Genomic DNA, 20279 nt, shown 5'->3' on the forward strand with positions numbered 1-20279 from the left:
GGGTGGTGAGTGAGTGGAATCGGCTGTTGTCAGTGGTGGTAGAGGCGAACTCGCTGGGGTCTTTTAATCGACTTCCGGATGAGTATACAGGATCTAATGGCATTGGGAATTATAGATAGTTCTATGGCTTGGTAGGTATAGATGTGATCGACGCAACTTGTGGGCCGAAGGGCCTGTTTGTGCTGTGGTGTTCTATGGATATTATTAAATTGAAATAAAGGCAGCACAAATCCACAAATGCTAGTGCTAGATCAGAGGATTGAACAGATTTTAAGAATCAGCAAAGAATGACTGAAAAGATAAGAAAGAGGCAGAAAGCAGAGTATGAAAGAAAGCTAGCTGGTAATATAAAACAGATATTGAGAGTTTCTACAAGAATTTGAGTATGAAAAGAGTTACTGAATCTAGTGTTGGTCCTCTAGGGAGTAAGTCAAAGGCATTGGTAATGAGAAACAAAGAAATGGTGGCAGCGTTATGAAGTATTTTGTGTTTACCTTCATAGTAGAAGACTTGGAAAACTTTCCAAGGTGAAGGGAATTAAAGGTTATAGGGAGCAAGCAGGTAAGTGGAATTGATCCACTTCAGATCAGCCATGATCTTATTGAACGGCGGGGCAGGCTCAAGGGGCGAGATGGCCTACTCCTGCTCCTATTTCATATGTTCTTATATTCAAAGATACTTGATAATCTAGAAGTGCAATTCAAAAAATCACAATCACTAAAAGGTGCTAGGAAAAGTATCAGACCTAAATACTGATATGCTCCCATGACTGGATGTCTTTAAAGCAGAGGTAGTGCAGATAGTAAGTTCATCAGTTATAACCTTCCAAAATTCCTTTAATCCTAGAATGGTCCAAGCAGATGGGGAAAATAGCTAATGTAACCCCGTTAGTCAGGAAAGGAGGAGGAAGCAAGCAGGGAAATGTCGGCTACCCATTTTTAGCTGCATAATCTTCCACCATGACCTTCCACCATCATAAGGTCAGAAGTGAGGATGTTCAATACCATTTGCAACTCCTCAGATACTAAAGCAGCCTGTTCCAGATGCAGTAAGACTTGCACAACATTCAGGTTTTGGTTGATATGTGTTAAATAACATTCGCATAAGTGCTAAGAAATGATCGTGTCCAACATGGGCAAATCCAGATATCTCGCCTTAACATTCAGTGGCACTATTGTTGCTGGATTCCACACTATCAACACCCTGGACGTTAATATTGACCAATAACTGAACTGGATCAGTTTGACCACTAAAGCAGATCAGAGGTTGGGAATTTTGCAGAGAGTACCTCACCATCCACAAGGCATAAGTCAGGAATGTGATTGAATACTCTCCACACAAGAAGTTTGACGCTGTTCAGGACAAAGCGGCATGCTTGATTGGTACTCCACCTACCATCTTCAGCATCCCTTCACCACTGATGCACAATGGCAGCACTGTGTACCATCTGCAAGATGACTGCAGCAACTCACCATGGCTTCTTTAACAGCACCTTTCGAATCTATATATCTACCAACTAGAATGACGAAGGCAGCAGACGCATGGGAATACCATCATCTGCGAGTCCCTCTCCAAGCGACCTGCCATCCTGACTTGGAACGGTGTTGGCACTTCTTCACTTGCTGGGTCAAAATCCTGGAACTCTCTCCCTAACAGCAGTGTAAGTATACCTACATCACATGAACTGCAGTGGCTCAAGGAGGCCGTTCACCTCTACCTTCTTCAGGGCAATTAGGAATGAGCCACAAAATGTTAGCATAGCCAGCAATGCCTAAATCCTGAAAGAGTTTTAACAAAAAGCCAATTAGCTGAATTTCTGTCATAGGCAGTGTTACAATTTATTATTAAGGAAGTTATAGCAGGATCTCAATGTGAAACTCACGATGTGATCATGCGGTAAATATCAACATGGCTTTATACAAAAACAATTGTGTTTAATTTATTGAATCTGTTAGAATTGTTCTGGCAAAGGAATGTGCAAGATGGATAAACTGGTAGATGTGGATTTCTTGGATTTCCAAAAGGAATTTGATGTGGTGACACATCAACATAAAACCACATTGTGTAGGACTTAATGTATTAACATTGATAAAAGATGGTTAGTTTAATAGGAAGCAGCGATAGAAATAAATGGGACCTTTTCAGACTGATAGGCTGTATTTAGTGGTGTACCACTGGGATAAGTGCTGTGGCCCCAACTATCAGTGGCTAAATCATGGGCCCAATGTATGGTGGCTAAATTTGCAGATGGTAGTAAGGTAGAACAATAAGTTGTCAGGAACGACAAAGAAATGTAGACAAATTAAGTGAGTAGGCAAAAATGTAGCAGATGGAGTATAATGTGGGTAAATGTGAACTTCTCTACTTTGGCAGGAAGAACAGAAAAGCAGTATCCTATTTAAATAGAGAAAGATTGCAGAAGGATCTGGATATCCTGGCACACAGATCACAAAGTTAGTATGCAGTGGTTAGGAAGGCAAATGGAATGTTGCCATTCATTGTAAAAGGAATGGAATATAAAATGTAGGAAGCTTCACTGCAACTCTACAGGACTTTGGTGAAGCCACATCTGGAGTAGAATGTGCAGATTTGATCTCTTTACTAGTCCAGAAAGGTTCACTGGACTCATTCTTGGAATGAAAAGCTTACCTAATGAAGAAGGATTGGACAGGTTGGGCCTTCAACCCACTGGAGTTTAGAAGAATGAGAGATGATCTTATTGAAACATATAAGATCTTGAGGGCACTCGCTAGAGTAGATCCTCAGAGGATATTTCCATTTGGTGGGGAGAGTAAAACTCAAGGACACATTTAAAAGTAATAGGTCTTCCTTTTAAGACACAGATGAGCATTTTTTTTCCTCTGGTCTTTAATCTATGGAAGCTTGATCGTAGGCTGGGTTAGATTGTTGGTAAATAAGGGAGTCAAGGCTATGGGGGCAGATCGGAAAATGGAGTTGAGATCACAACAATGTCCACCATGTTCTTATTGAATGGTGGAGCAGGTTTGAAGGGCCAACTGGCCCACTGCTGTTCTCAAGTCCTATGTTCCTATGTGCTATGCTCTTATTTTGTTAGTCTTTAGCGGGTGATGGGTGAGGTTTATGCCTAACATGTAACGCTTCACTCTGAGAGTGACGAGCCAATGAAAGGCAAGAGATGCTTCCTTTTCAGATCCCTGATGTGAATCAGAATCCCCTAACCATGGTTTTCCTTGCCCCCTCTGCCACCCTGCCCCCTTCCTTTGCATCCCTTTCAGCCTTCCCTCCCTGCATCCATCTTTCTCCCTCCAATTGGTCAGTAGCTCTCCGAGAATGAAGTAAAAGTCTTATCTCATTACAGTTATAAGCTCACTGACCAAAATATTAGAGTAGGCCAAGGCAGCTGAGCAGAGGTGCGCTCACTCTCGATATTTATGCTGGGGAGCCAGCCCTCTACTTATGAACCAGCCCTCTGTCTCTGATCTATTACAGTATGTTCTCCACAATTCATGTTGAACAGAGAGACCTGCAGTTACTGGTTTTGCCCTCCCTAAATAATGAAGCAGCATTTGCAATTATCCAATCCAAAAACACAGTTCCTGGATCGAGAGAGCTTTGGAAAATTATGACCAATACATCTGTATTTTCCTCACCAATTTCTTTTCATCTCTGGGGTGGAAAAGAATTGTCTATTGTGTGCTCAGTAATTTCTCCTTTTTTTTAGAGCTTGTGTTAAATCAGCTAAGTTCCATCCCATCTGTTATGATCTTGCTAGAGACTAGTAAAGTTTTTATTTTTTTTCTTCTGGATCTCTGAAAACCCCTTGAAAAAAATTTAGGAGCCATAAGGTTCATGGTTTAAAACAAAATAATTTTACCACACACAAATCAAAGGACATGAATACTAACAATTATACTCAATGTTTTTAACATACTGATTTATTTAAACTAAAGCGCAATGAACACAGCAGTTTACACTGTAATAACTATAATTTTTAATTCTGATTTCCTTCTATACCCATTTGATTTACACTCCCAGAACCTCAAGTCAGATACTTATCAGAAATATGAAAATTCAGCATTTAATCTGAAGATCGATCCAAAGATTCATAGAGGTTTACAGCATGGAAACAGGTCCTTTGGCCCAATTTACTTCAAAACCTCTAAACTAATCCCAATTGCCTGCATTTGGCCCATATCCCTCTATACCCATCGTAGCCATGTAACTATCTAAATGCTTTTTAAAAGACAAAATTGTACCCGCCTCTACTACTACCTCCTGGCAGCTTGTTCCAGACACTCTCCACTCTGTGTGAAAACATTGCCTCTCTGGACACTTTTGTATCTCACCCTTCTCACCTTAAACCTATGCCCTCTAGTTTTAGACGCTTCTACCTTTGGGAAAAGATATTGACTATCTACCTTGTTTATGCCCCTCATTATTTTATAGACCTCTATAAGGTCACCCCTCAGCCGTACAAGTGTTGAAATTTCTTGAGCCTTCCCTTTGTTTCAAGCAAGGTTATCCCTTCAAATCTCATCCAACTGTCCCATGAAGTAGCCTTTCTGTTCAACATCAGCATTGCTAGCATCTTTAGTATAGTCATCTTGGGTCAGCAATTGTTTAGTATTATTTACTTTTCGAATCATATCTAAGAATTCTTTCTCCTTGGCTATCCTAGATCAGTGCAAATCACTGTCAGTAGAGTCCTTTGGTTAGAAATAGTTTAAAACTCTTGAGCCAGCACATAGAATTTCAACTGAATTCTGTTTATAAAAAATGCCTCCCTGCAGCCAACTTCTTCTCGACTAAAACTAAAACTGCTTCAAAACAGAACCGCACACCAAAATTTGTTCCCCACTATAATTAATTTCTGTTGATCCTTTTTTTATGGTTTATTTCCCAGGCAGCTTGTCACATAATGATGAAAAGATACTAAAGTCTGAGGACATGTACCAACCAATTCGGAACAGCTTCTTCCCTGCTGCTGTCAGACTTTTGAATGCACTTAGCTCGCATTGAGTTTTCTTTCTCTACACCCTAGCTATGATTGTAACGCTACATTGTGCACTCTCTCCTTTCCTACTCTATGAATGGTATGCTTTGTTTGTATAGTGTGCAAAAATCAGTACTTTTAACTGTATATTAACTAATACATGTGACAATAAATCAAATCAAATCAAAATCAGTTATCGGAAGCAAGTTGCTTTTTGCAAGAAATCATTTATCAGAGAAATTTAGTTCTTAAAGACCATAACCCCAACATTGAAATAAAGATTTTTCCCCAAAAGCACTTGGGCCATCACACTTCACTCATTTTTGTGTGATTCATTCCTTCATTCTGGTAAAAGAATATAAAATATTAATTGAGTAAATTTGCATTTTGTTAAAATCCATAATATTCTAGCCTCCATCCATCTTCAATGCGTCAAAGTTTCTTCTTCACTGCTTCTTTTCCTGGTTCCAATGGTTGCAAGTTTTTTTTTAACAATTCTGTTAGTCTAGTGGGTTTCCCTTTTGTTGGCCTCTGGTATGCTTACTTACTTGGCAATGCTTACTTAATGCTGTAAGTGGCACTATTGTTTTTTAGGGTAATGTACTAAATATTTAGTACATAATTGTACATTAACAGTTCAGTCCAGTTTGCTATGGTCAGTTCATTGTTCATCCCTTTGAAGTTCGTATTTCTTGAAATTCAAACTGAACATAACATAATAACTAGGAGCAAGAATAGGCCATCTGGCCCCTCGAGGCTGCTCCGCCATTCAATAAGATCATGACTGATCTTTTCGTGGACTCAGCTCCACTTACCTGCCCACTCACCATAACCCTTAATTCCTTTACTGTTCAAAAATTTTATCTATCCTTGCCTTAAAAACATTCAGTGAGGTAGCTTCAACTGCTTCACTGGGCAAGGAATTACACAGACTTACAACCCTTTGTGTGAAGAAGTTCCTCCTCAACTCAGTCTTAAAGCTGCTTCCTCTTATTTTGAGGCTATGTCCCCTAGTTGTAGTTTCACCTGCCAGTGGAAATAACTTCCCTGTTTCTATCTTATCTATTCTCTTCATAATCTTATATGTTTCTATAAGATCTCCCCTCATCCTTCTGAATTCCAATGAGCATAGCCCAAGTCTACTCAACCAACCCTCTCAACTCCAGAATCAACCTAGTGAATCTCCACTGCACCCCCTCTAGTGCCAAGTAAGGAGATAAAACTGTACACAGTACTTCAGATGTGGCCTCATCAGCCCCTTATATAGCTGCAGCATAACCTTGTTGTTTTTAAATTCCATCCCTTTAGCAATAAAGGACAAAATTCCATTTGCCGCCTTATTTACCTGCAAACTGACTCCTTGAGATTCCTGCACAAGGACACCCAGGTCCCTCTGCACAGCAGCATGCTGCAATTTTTTTTATCATTTCAATAATAGTCCATTTTGCTGTTATTCCTACCAAAATGGATGCATCAATTTACCAACATTGTACTACATCTGACAGACCCTCGCCCACTCACTTAGACTATCTTCAGTGCAGCCCTGTTATAACGCGATTGTTGGGGTCCATAAAGTGTTATTGTGAAAAAAGTAGGGTTGCGCTAAATCGGGATTCAAAAAAATCAGCATTCAAACTGACCCAATGTTGACCTAACATCCTAAAACACCCCTATTATCGCCCTATTTGACCCGTTTTTTGCTCATTTACTATCTGGCAAGTAAATTACCATTTAATTAAAGAATTCCACGAATAAATCATTGTTGTTACAGTAGAAATGAAAACAAATTAATTTTTAGTAAAGCTTCTTATTAAACAAAACAAGTTTATTCTTTAAAAAAGTGATCGAGGTGTTCCATTTTTATGTAAAAACACAAAACTAATTCACCAAAAACTTTTCAGTTCCCCAGAAAGAGCAAAAAAAGGTTATATTCGAATTCGCACTAAATTGGGGTGTGTAAAATCGGGGTTTCGCTGTATATCCCTTTGCAGACTTTCAGTGTCCTCTGCACACTTTACTCTGCCACCCATCTTAGTGTCATCTGCAAATTTTGACACACTACACTTGGTCCCCAACTCCAAATCATCTATGTAAATTGTAAACAATTGCAGTCTCAACAATGATCCCTGAGGCACAACACTAGTCACTGATCGCCAACTAGAAAAACACCTATTTACCCCCACTCTTTGCTTTCTATTAGTCAACCAATCCTCTATCCATGCTACTACATTATCCATAACACCCGGCACCTTTATCTTATGTCTTTGGTGCAGCACCTTGTCACATGCCTTCTGGAAATCCAGATACACACATCCACAGGTTCCCCATTGTCCACTGCATATGTAATGTTCTCAAAGAATTCCACCAAATTAGTCAAACATAAGAACATAAGAAATAGGAGCAGGAGTAGGCCATCTAGCCCTTCGAGCCTGCCCCGCCATTCAATAAGATCATGGCTGATCTGTTGTGGCTCAGTTCCACTTTCCCGCCCTCTCCCCATAACCCTTAATCCCCTCTCTTATCAAGAACCCATCAACCCGCTTCTTAAAAATATTTAGCGAGGCAGCCTCCACCACTTCAACGGGCAGAGAATTCCAGAGATTCACCACCCTTTGAGTGAAGAAGTTCCTCCTCAACTCCGTTCTAAACCGCCTCCCCTTTATCTTGAGGCTGTGCCCCCTAGTCCTACTGTCTTTTTTGAGCGGGAAGAGTCTCTCCACCTCTATCCTATCCATCCCATTCATCATCTTATACGTCTCAATGAGATCTCCCCTCATTCTTCTCAACTCTAACGAGTACAAGCCTAGTTTATTCAACCTCTCCTCATAGCTCAATCCCCCCAACTCCGGTATCAGCCTAGTAAACCTCCTCTGCACTCCCTCCAGGGCCAAAATATCCTTGCGCAGGTGCGGCGCCCAAAACTGCACACAGTACTCCAGCTGTGGCCTCACCAATGCCCTATACAGCTGCAGCAAGACCTCTCTACTTTTATATTCAATCCCCCTCGCTATGAAGGCCAGCATCCCATTCGCCTTCCTGACCACCTGCTGCACCTGCAAGCTGGGTTTTTGCGACTCATGCACAAGGACCCCGAGGTCCCTCTGCACCGTCGCCTGCTGCAGTTTTTCGCCACGTAAGTAATAGTCCTTCCTACCATTCTTCCTACCAAAGTGGACCACCTCACACTTGCCAACATTAAATTCCATTTGCCATTTCCTGGCCCATTCGCCCAGCCTATCTAGATCCTTCTGCAGACTCTCCACACCCTCCGCACAATTTGCCTTTCCCCCAATCTTGGTGTCATCAGCAAATTTCGACACCCTGCACTCGGTTCCCTCCTCCAGATCATCTGTATAAATGGTAAATAGCTGAGGCCCCAGCACCGACCCCTGGGGCACCCCACTAGTCACCAACCGCCAATCCGAATAGCACCCATTGACCCCCACTCTCTGCCTCCTATTTGACAACCAATCCTCTATCCACGCTAACACCCTACCCCCAACTCCATGTCCCCTGACCTTCTGCAATAACCTCTTGTGAGGTACCTTGTCAAACGCCTTCTGAAAATCCAGAAAGACCACATCCACCGGCTCTCCTCTATCCACTGCCCTAGACACATCCTCATAGAACTCCAGTAAATTTGTCAGACACGACTTCCCTTTAATGAAACCGTGTTGCGTCCGCCCTATCAAGCAATTCCCTTCAAGATGCCTCGCAATTTCCTCCTTAATGACGGATTCTAACATTTTACCTACCACAGACGTTAAACTAACCGGCCTATAATTCCCCGCCTTTTGCCTGGCACCCTTCTTAAACAACGGCGTAACATTAGCCGTTTTCCAATCTTCCGGCACTTCCCCGGAATCCAGCGACGTCTGGAAAATAACCACCAAGGCATCCACTATAACCTCCGCCATTTCTTTCAGAACCCTCGGATGCATTCCATCTGGTCCTGGGGACTTGTCCACAATCAGCCCCTCCAGTCTGTCGCGCACCACCTCTCTAGTAACAGTAATGTCATTAAGACCCTCCAGTCCTATCACCTTTCCATCGCTAACACCCGGCAAATTATTCACGTCCTCCTCCGTGAAGACAGAAACAAAAAAGTTATTCAAGACCTTAGCCATATCCCCATCCCCTACCACTAGCTCCCCTTTCTCATCCTCTAAAGGACCAACGTTCACCCTAGCCAGCCTCTTCCTTTTTATATATTTATAAAAACTCTTGCTATCCTTTTTTATATTAAGTGCTAGCCCAGCCTCATAGCTTCTCCTACCCTCCTTTATCAACTTCTTTGTCAATCTTTGTTGACATTTAAACCTTTCCCAATCCTCTTCTCGCCCACTGCTCTTAGCTACTCTAAATTCCTCCGCTTTTAATTTAACACTTTCCTTCACCTCCTTCGTTATCCACGGCTTATTACCTCTCTTCCTACTGTCCTTTTTAACCATCGGAATAAATTTCTGCTGAGCACCAAGAAAGATCTCCTTAAAGATCCTCCACTGCTCCTCAGCAGACCTACCTTCCAACGCACTCCCCCAGTCCACATTTGCCAATTCTTCTCTCATCCTACCATACTCCCCTCTATTCAAACAAAGGACGCGTGTCCGGGAACCCACTTTCTCCTCCTCCATCTGCACCAGAAACTCCACCATACAATGATCACTCTCTCCAAGAGGATCCTTCACCGCAAGGTCCCTAATTCTACCCACCTCATTACATAGCACCAGATCCAAGATAGCTCGCTCCCTCGTCGGCTCCAACACACACTGTTCAAGGAAATTATCCCGGCAGCATTCCAAGAACTCCTCCTCGAGCCCACCTCGTCCAACATGGGTCGACCAATCAATATGCAGATTGAAATCTCCCATAACTACTGCCGTCCCATTCCTGCACGCCGCACTTATTTGCGTGTTAACAGCCCGCCCCACCTCCAGATCATTATTCGGGGGCCTATAGACGACACCCACCAGCGTCTTCCTCCCTTTGCTGTTCCTAATCTCCACCCACAACGATTCCATGTTCTGCTCTTTGGCTCCGATATCATCCCTTGCTACCGCCTTGATACTATCCTTAATCAGCAGAGCTACGCCACCCCCTCTTTCCTCCTGCCTATCCTTCCTAAACACTTGATAGCCCTGTACATTCATCTCCCAGTCCCTGTCACCTTGCAGCCACGTCTCTGTAATGGCCACCAGATCGTATCCATTTGTGTCGATCTGTGCCACCAGCTCATCCACTTTATTCCGAATGCTTCGTGCATTCAGATAAAGCGCTTTCATCCCAGCCTTCACCTGGACCCTATTTGCCGTAACGCCACCAATTGGGACATCCTTGGCCTCTTCCCTTACCTGTACCCTATCCTTAACTTTAGACCTCGTAGCGTCACCTACCCTCGCACCCTCCCCCCCCCTAATTAGTTTAAAGCCCTGTCGACCTTCCCTTCATGAACCCACGCTGTGTCTTACCAATGGGACAATTTATATCCAGATATCTTGCTATTTCTTCCTTGATAGATTCAAACACTTTCCCTACTGCAGAAGTTAAGCTAAGCAGCCTATAGTTACCTGCCTTTTGTCTACCTCCTTTTTTAAACTGTGACGTCAGTTTCATTGCTTTTGATGCATGCTTCCCTGGTCTCTATTATGCATAATCCACTACTGTCAGTGTCTTCATCCTTTGTTGTTGCTTACCCATGCTACTTCCACCGCCTGATCACTAACTTTATTTTCTATTGTGATAATTGGATCTGTTATCTACACACTGCCAATTTTCCTGTCCTTTCTGAAGATGCTAAAGCCTAAAAATTTCCTTTCTTTATTTTCTACTTTTGTAAAGCAGTCCTGGTGGTGAAATTCTCTCAATGTGTTTCCTTTTTGATATTGTGAAACTTAGGACTGATGATACCGCATCCTTCCGCATCCTCTTTGTCTCTATAAATAAATCAACTGACAAACTTTTTTACTCATTACATCACTTTCAGAGAATTGGGTACATCTGTTTCCTGCCACCTCTCTTAAAAACAGGGTATTTATGATCCGTGGAAAGATGTTTTGGTGAAGGATTTTTGCAGAAGATTAATTGATGTGCAGTGCTGGTATTTAAGTATGCTATCATTTTACATTAACACTGTTTCTCAAAGCTGTAGCACCACAACTAGAAATGTTTAAAATAGGAATGATAAGGCTCAGTTGGCCTTGTGCAGTCAATATGATATTAAGAATGTGCCAAATGCCTATCAAGCTTGCCCAGGTTAGAGAAAAAAATGGATAAAAACAAAAAAAATGTTCTAAGGATATGGGGAGATATAATTGTCTATTCTCTATTAATGCAAGATTTTTTTTCCCACTCTTCCTAACTGCTTCACACCTAAGATACAAAGTGAAGGTTTTCCTAACAACTAGTGTACTTACCAAGTTCTTAACATAAAACATAGAACACTACAGCACAAACAGGCCCTTCGGCCCACCAGTTGCGCCAAACACATCCATACCTACCAGGCCATTGAACTATCTGTAACTCCCAAACCCATTAAATCCCATATACTCATCCAGAAGTCTTTTAAAAGACCCCAGCGAGTTCACCTCTACCACCACCAACGGCAGCCGATTCCACTCACTCACCACCCTCTGAGTGAAAAACTTTCCCCTAACATCTCCTCTGTACTTGCTTCCCAGCACCTTAGACCTGTGTCCTCTCGTAGCAACCATTTCAGCCCTGGGAAATAGCCTCCAAGAATCCACCCTATCTATTCCTCTCAACATTTTATAAACCTCTATCAGGTCGCCTCTCAACCTTTGTCTCTCCAGGGAGAAGAGACCTAGCTCCCTCAACCTATCTTCATAAGGCATGCCTCCCATTCCAGGCAACATCCTTGTAACTCTCCTCTGCACCCTCTCAATAGCTTCCACATCCTTCCTGCGGTGAGGCGACCAGAACTGCACAGTACTCCAAGTGGGGTCTGACAAGGGTCTTATAAAGTTGCAGTATTACCTCCCGACTCCTAAGCTCAACCCCTCGATTAATGAAGGCCAGTACACCATTACGCCTTCTTGACCACATCCTCCACCTGCGAGGCTGATTTAAGAGTTCTGTGGATCCGGACCCCAAGATCCTTCTGCTCCTCAACGCTGCTAAGACTTCTTGATCAAATAATTAGTGATTCTAAAGCCTGAGTGGGTCTATCTTATGAGGAATGATTGCTATTGTTTACCTATCTTTTATGCATCATTTTGACTATTTTCAAATATTGTAGTATTATGTTTCCTGGAACAAAATAATATCTTCATAGAATATAACTCAATGCTGCTCACCAATTGAAAAGCCCTGCATTGCCTCTTACAGGGAAGAAACATAAAAGCGGACTGTGAAAGCTTCTATAAGTATGTAAAAAGAAAAAGATTAATGATGATTAATTTCTTGGGGTTAAGTGATCAAGGGATATGGCAGGGAAGAGGGGATCAGGCTATTGAATTCGATGATAAATCATGATCAAAATGAATGGCAGAGCAGGTTCAAGGGGCCAAATGGCCTTCTCCTTTCTATGCAGATGTATGTATGTCCCTTCAGTCTGAAACAGGAAAATTTATAATAGCTTCTGAAGAAGACACAAATAACATCCCAGACATACTAGGGAACTAAAGGTCTAAGAAAGAAGGAGGAATTGAAGGAAATTAGTGATACTAAAAAAAAAAGTGCTGAAGAATTAAAGGGACTGAAAGTTGCTAAGTCCCCAGGGCCTGATAATCAACATCTCAGGGTGCTAAAGGAGGCAGCCATGGAAATATTAGATGCGTTGGTTGTTATCTTTCAAAATTCTGTAGATTCTGGAACTAACCTGACAAATTGGAGGGACGAGAAAGCAGGCAATTACAGAGCAGTTAGCAAGAGGACTTGAATACACAAGGTGGATGTTTTACTGTGGTTGTACAGAGATTTGTTGGGACCACACGTGGGCTACAATTCTCCCATCCCGCTGTGCTAATCTTTTAGGGCAATTGGTTGAGAGATTCGCGCATTGGCTGATTTCAGGGAATCCTTGTGCGCGTTTGTGCCCCACTAGCATCTCCGAGTGCTGGATTTCTGGCAGTGTCAGATATGCACCAGAAATCAGCAAGGAGGTGCAAAGACAATTTAAATGGTTATTTGCATATAATTTAAATGGTCATTTGCATATAATTTAAATGTGATTAACAGGCCTGGGACTGAAGTCTCTGGCCCACTAGCATCCCCCCCCAGCTACCTCCACCAAACTGGTTCACTCAAGTGGGGATTACAGTATCTCCCCACTGATGCCACTGGAGTGAAGGGGGGCAATCGGGAGCCTCGGGCATTAGAACCCTGGAGGTGCCAGGTTGTGTGTCCTGGCACTGCCCAGGGGGCATGGGGGACTGGGGCCTAGGAAAGGGGGCAGTGAGGTTGTGTTGTGGGAGTCACAACGCTGGCCAGCAATCCGGAGGCTGTCAGTGTGGGGCCACTATGCATGCACCAATCTTGGCACTGACGGATCAGTGCATGCGCAGTAATAAGAACATAAGAAATAGGAGCAGGAGTAGGCCATCCAGCCCTTCGAGCCTGCCCCGCCATTCAATAAGATCATGGCTGATCTGTCGTGTCTCAGTTCCACATTCCTGCCCTCTCCCCATAACCCTTAATCCCCTCGCTTATCAAAAACCCATCAACCCGCGTTTTAAAAATATTTAGCGAGGCAGCCTCCACCACCTCAACGGGCAGAGAATTCCAGAGATTCACCACCCTTTGAGTGAAGAAGTCCCTCCTCAACTCCGTTCTAAACCGCCCCCCCTTTATCTTGAGGCTGTGCCCCCTAGTCCTACTGTCCTTTCTGAGCGGGAAGAGTCTCTCCACCTCTATCCTATCCATCCCATTCATCATCTTATACGTCTCAATGAGATCTCCCCTCATTCTTCTAAACTCTAACGAGTACAAGCCTAGTTTATTCAGCCTCTCCTCATAGCTCAACCCCCTCAACTCTGGTATCAGCCTAGTGAACCTCCTCTGCACTCCCTCCAAGGCCAAAATATCCTTGCATAAGTGCAGCGACCAAAACTGCACACAGTACTCCAGCTGCGGCCTCACCAATGCCCTATACAGCTGCAGCAAGACCTCCCTACTTTTATATTCAATCCCCCTTGCTGTGAAGGCCAGCATCCCATTAGCCTTCCTGACCACCTGCTGCACCTGCAGGCTGGGTTTTTGCGACTCATGCACAAGGACCCCGAGGTCCCTCTGCACCGTCGCCTGCTGCAGTTTTTCGCTCCGTAAGTAATAGTCCTTCCTACCATTATTCCTACCAAAGTGTACCACCTCGCACTTGCCAACATTAAATTCCATTTGCCATTTCCTGGCCCATTCGCCCAGCCTATCTAGATCCTTCTGCAGACTCTCCACACCCTCCGCGCAATTTGCCGTTCCACCAATCTTGGTGTCATCTTCTCAGTGCACTGATCCCAGCCTCTCCAGTGGGAATAGGCCCTGTCCCTAATATTCACAGTGATGGTCTCTGCAGTATACAGTGTGGGAGATTCTTCCCTGAACTCCCACTGGAAAAAAACTAGCTTGAATTACTCCCATTTTCACCCAAATTCAACACTTAGAATTTTTGGGGAGAATTCTGACCATGGTGTTTAGTGTATCATTTTAGTCTCTTCGCCTAAGAAATATTAATACTTACCATTGAAGGAGTCCAGCAAAGATTCACCACACTGCTAGCCTGGGATGGCAGGATTGTCATCTTAAGAGAGTTGGGATTAAATAGGCCTTTATTCACTGGACTTTGGAAGAATAACAGAGGATCTCATAAAACTTTGGTCGAGCTCGACAAGTTGGATGCAGGGATGATGCTCCGTCTGGAGGGGGGTCTAGAACAAGGAAATGAGAGAGCACTTAAACAACTGCTCAAGGTACAAAGTACAAGTCTCAAGGTACTCTAAAGGAGTCAAGAGATATGGGGAGAGTTTGGGATTGTGGCGAGAAGATAGCAGATCAGCCATGATCATATTGAATAGCAGAGCAGGCTTGATGGGCCAAATGACCTACTCCTCCTATTTTCTATGTTTCTACTATCAGCAGCTAAAGGAAGCCCTTAAACTGGTATTAATATCCCATTTTAAGAATGTCAATTAATAATGGGATTAGCAGGCCATCTTCGGGCTTTCCACTATGGACTTAAGTGGACTGAAGGTGAGATGGTGCCGGGTCTTCACCCATTACCCTTCCAACTGCTTAAATGCCCTTCTGCACCAAACTTGCCATGAGGAGAGGAACTAAATTCTGTCCAACCTTTTCATTCAGTCCTTTTTAATATTCACTTTTTGGAGAAAGTAAATTGTTGCGAGAAAATAGAGATTCTTCCCTAGTAGCTCAACCTGTACAAAGATATAATGTACGTTTTAATCACCTGTACTCATTCTGGTAAAATTAACAGTGCTTCCATTTGAATGATGGGCATTTTTAGTTGCATACTTGTCAAAGTTTACGTCTTTGTCTTGAACACCCCTCGATCTGATTCACCGATAGAATCTATAAAACTGCTGCATGGTGTAATTTCCACCGTTTTAACATAACGTCAAGGTGATTTTAGCCGAGGCATCTGATTTTGCTCCACCTCTACAGGATCTTCTGCTCCTTAACTTATGCTAATTTGTTATTTGCATTCATATTAATTTTATATCCATATGCGCACCATACATACTTTAGTGTGCACCAGTCTTTTTTATTTGTTTTTCCTGTATTACGGTTGCAGTATGAATGTAAGTTGCTTTTTTTGTGTGACAGTCCTCCAGGTGTCAGCAAGCTATTTGACCTAGAGCTGCATCATCACTCAACCTGATCCTACTCTCATCTGATGCACGCTTCCAGCAGAAGTCATTAGAATAGATATTAGGATAAGAGCCTATTAGGGCTTTTTTTTCAGCCTCTAGTGTATCACCCCTACTGTTGCCATGTCCATTATCATCTAGTTCATAGATCCATGGACTGAACTTCAGAAATTTTTGATCAGTATAGCACAAATACTCGTTAACTGTTTGAGCCATCAGTTAGCCCTCTCATGTATACTTTCAAAATGAGGTTTCCAAATTATACCAAATAATTCTAATGAAGCATTCTATAAAAAGTATTATTTTTAAGTGCAACACTCCAACTGCAATCATCAGAAATTTGTCCTGCCAGTGGCAGATGGCCAACTGTTGTTTCACGCCTTGTGGTTTCGGTTTTTGACCCAATTACTTTATAAATATCAGATCATATGTAGACTTGTCATTACAGCTAAATGAATTTACTGTGTAATATTAACCTGCATGATTGATTCAAACTGCTGTATAATACAATACTGTTAAATTGTGAAATAATACAAATAATTTGTTTAATCTCTTTTGAATGCCTTTTAAATTGAAAGTTAAGTTCAATGCACCAAAACCAATGGATGGACTGCATAGATAAGAAAATATTTTCCTCTATAGTTTACTCAGATATTTTCACCACATTCTATTGATCTGACATTTGATCTAAACTTTTAAGGTAGTAAATATTTGATATTTCTTATTTTTTTTCTCTGTTAGTCCTGCAAAACTCTTAGTCATAGCTTTCACCTGAAATAACTGCATTATCCACATGAAAGACTCCTGTACAACAGTCCTAGGCAAATCTTGTTGAGTAAAGAATTGGCTGAAAGACAAGAAGCAGTTAGGGAAATTTTGTTAGGCTGGTGCTTTTTATATACAATGACCTCAGGATCTGTGCTTTTTTCCTGATACTATGCTCCTGATTGATCTGGATAGTCAGATTCACAGCTGATTCCCAACTTCAGTGGGGTCTGATGAAATGCTCAAAGATTTGCAAAAGGGCCTCGATAATAGTTAAAATGGATAGAATATGGCAGATTAAATTCAGCATAGGTAAGTACAAGGTATTGTACATTGGAATGGGAAAATGGAGGATCTAATGAGTGAATTAAGTTGAACCAAAAAGGAAAAGGCTGAAAGAGATCCAAGAGTGATCGATCATCCTACACTGGCTATATCCAAATAATTGCAGAACAGCAGCTTTGATTTGATTTATTATTGTCATATGTATGAGTATATAGTGAAAAGTATTGTTTCTTGCGCGCTCAACAGACAAAGCAGACCGTACATAGAGAAGGAAAGGAAAGAATGCAGAATGTAGTGCTACAGTCATAGCTAGGGTATAGAGAAAGATTAACTTAATATAAGGTAGGTCCGTTCAAAAGTCTGATGGCAGCAGGGAAGAAGCTTTTCTTGAGTCTGTTCGTATGCGGCCTCAGACTTTTGTATCTTTACCCAACAGAAGAAGGTGGAAGAGAGTATGTTTGGGGTGCATGGAGTCCTTGATTATACTGATTGCTTTTCTGAGGCAGCGAGAGTGTAGACAGTCAGTGGAGGGGAGACTAGTTTGTGTGATAGCTTGGGCTGAGTTCACAACCCTTTGTATCTTCTTGCAGTCTTGGGCAGAACAGGAGCCATACTAAGTTGTGATACAACTAGAAAGAGTGCTTTCTATAGTGTACTGTAAAAGTTGATGAGAGTTGTAGCAGTCAAGCCAAATGTCCTTAGCCTCCTGAGAAAGTAGAGGTGTTGGTGGGCTTTCTTAACTAGGGCATCCGTATGGAGGGATCTGGATACCTAGAAACTTGAAGCTCTTGACCATTTCCATTTCAAACCCATTGATGTAGACAGGTGCATGTCCTCCACTACACTTCTTGAAGTTGGTGACAATCTCCTTCGTTTACTGACATTGAGGTAGAGATTATTGTCATCACACCATTTCACCAGGCTCTCTATCTCTTTCCAGTACCCCATCTCATCATTGTTTGAAATTTGACCTGCTACAGTGGTGTTATTAGCAAACCTGAAAATCGAATTGGAGAGGAATTTGGTGACATAGTCATAGGTATGTAGGAGTATAGTAAGGGGCTTTGGACGCAGCCTTGTGGGGCACTAGTGCTGAGGATAATAGTGGAGGAGATGTAGTTGCCTGTCTTTACTGATTATGGTTCAGTTATAGTTACTTTGACACTGAGAAACATCCAAACTCAAACAGGGTGTTACAACAGTTGAGCAAAGAGGAAAGGCTTGAAAATCCTGGACTCTTAAGCCATGAGAAGAAGGCAAGACAAAACATGTAATTGAAGTGGTTAATTCTTAACAACATGTCAAGTTGAACTTTAATGTTAGGATCAAGTGACAGACGGATGTCAGGAAATGCTGTTTCATGGAAAGAGTGACTAATACATGTAATGCACTGAGGAGCAGTTGAAGAATTCTGCAGTCATACAGGAGGCAGTTGGATATTGTGATGGTGATACCAGCATTATGTGGCAGGATAAGCCAGACAAATCAATTGGTGGTCTTCAGCTTGGGTATTTTTTTTACAAGCTGTTGTTCTGAATCGTTCTTAAGATGAGCAGTGTGAGCTAAAATTCACCTAAAAGTGACGTCACAGGTGGATAGGGTCGTAAAGAGTGCTTTTGGTACATTAGCCTTTATAAATCAGAGTATTGAGTATAAAAGTTGGAGTGTTGTGGTAAGGTTATATAAGGCATTGGTGAGGCCGAATTTAGGTTTTGGTCACCTAGTTACAGGAAGAATGTAAATAAGGTTGAAAGAGTGCAGAGAAGGTTCACAAGGATGTTGCTGGGACTTGAGAAGCTGAGTTACAGAGCGAGATTGAATAGGTTAGGACTTTATTCCCTGGAGTGCAGAAGAATGAGGGGAGATTTGATAGAGGTGTATATGATTTTGATAGAGTGAAAGCAAGCAGGCTTTTTCCACTGAGGCTAAGGGAGAAAAAAAACCCAGAGGGCATGGGTTAAGGATGAAAGGAGAAAAGTTTAAAGGGAATGTTTGGGGGGGGCTTCTTCATGCAGAGAGTGGTGGGAGTGTGGAATGAGCTGCTGGATAAAGTGGTAAATGCGAGGTCACTTTTTTAACGTTTAAAAAAAACTTGGACGGGTACATGGATGAGAGGGGTGTGGAGGGATGTGGTCCAAGCGCAGGTCAGTGGGACTAGGCAAAAAATGATTCGGCGCAGACAAGAAGGGCCAAAAGACCTGTTTCTGAGCTGTAATTTTCTATGGTCCTATGAGTTTCACCCCTTTAAGGCTGTTTGTCTGTAAACAACATATTTTGTTTTTTAAAAAACGATTGGATTTCAAAAACCCTGGTACACCAATTTAACATAGGACCTGAGAAAGAACTGGTTTTTGCCAAAAACCAGTGAATTCCAATCCTAGAGTTCTTAAAGAAACTGCTCACACCTCCTGATAGAACAATTTGACTTTTTAGGATGTTGTGGGTTGTTTTATTTAGAATGATGTTGATTGTTTTAAAATGTTGTGGGCTGTCTCAGCAGTCATGGTGAAATTTGTCATGGTTGTCAAAATAGAACCATAGAAAATTACAGCTCAGAAACAGGCCTTTTGGCCCTTCTTGCCTGTGCCGAACCATTTTTTGCCTAGTCCCACTGACCTGCACTTGAACCATATCCCTCCACACCCCTCTCATCCGTGAACCCGTCCAAGTTTTTCTTAAATGTTAAAAGTGACCCCGCATTTACCACTTTATCCGGCAGCTCATTCCACACTTCCACCACTCTCTGCGTGAAGAAGCCCCCCCAACATTCCCTTTTAAACTTTTCTCCTTTCACCCTTAACCCATGCCCTCTAGTTTTTTTCTCCACTAGCCTCAGTGGAAAAAGCCTGCCTGCATTCACTCTATCTATACCCTTATACATTACCTATAAAATATGAGAAGAATTTTTGAGAGCAGGTTGTTGGCTGTGGAATGACCTCTCAGAAGCTCATAATAAAAAAATTTTCAGTTCTCTGGTTAGAAAACATCAACTGGACAGGAAAAAGCCTCAAGGTAAGGCTGTGTAATTGTAGTAACGTTGAGGTAACACAATATGACAGAAGTCAACGTTCTTCTGAGTAACCCTTTTTCAGCCTGTTTGACCTGTTTCTGGATAAAGATTTCAGTATGTGTACCCGCAGTGGTTCCTAAATTTACTACAAATTATGACAGATGAAAAATGATTTTTAATAGTGCCATTATAATGTAGCAATTGCTCCCTCTTGAGGAAATGAAAGTTATTTCTCTGACTTAAAAAGAGTTAATTGAAACATCACAAATTTATATAGTTATTAATATTTATTCCAATGTTTCAGACACAGCTTAAAAACTCTTCACTTTAATTTAGGTCAAGTGGCAATTAATTGAATAAAGAACTAAAAACTGCAAAAATGGCAAAATAAGAACATAGGGTAGGA

The 20279-nt window shown here is 42.0% G+C and overlaps 1 protein-coding gene across 2 annotated transcripts in view; it reads left to right on the forward strand.

Annotated features, from left to right (window-relative positions):
* Nucleotides 1–20279, forward strand: part of acbd5a (acyl-CoA binding domain containing 5a) — a 119916-nt gene that overhangs the window by 79777 nt on the left and 19860 nt on the right. The gene's annotated exons all lie outside the window — the stretch shown is intronic.

The sequence above is a fragment of the Carcharhinus amblyrhynchos genome, chromosome 2 (genome assembly GCF_965287045.1).
Source record: "Carcharhinus amblyrhynchos chromosome 2, sCarAmb.v2.hapA, whole genome shotgun sequence".
Lineage (NCBI taxonomy): Eukaryota > Metazoa > Chordata > Chondrichthyes > Carcharhiniformes > Carcharhinidae > Carcharhinus > Carcharhinus amblyrhynchos.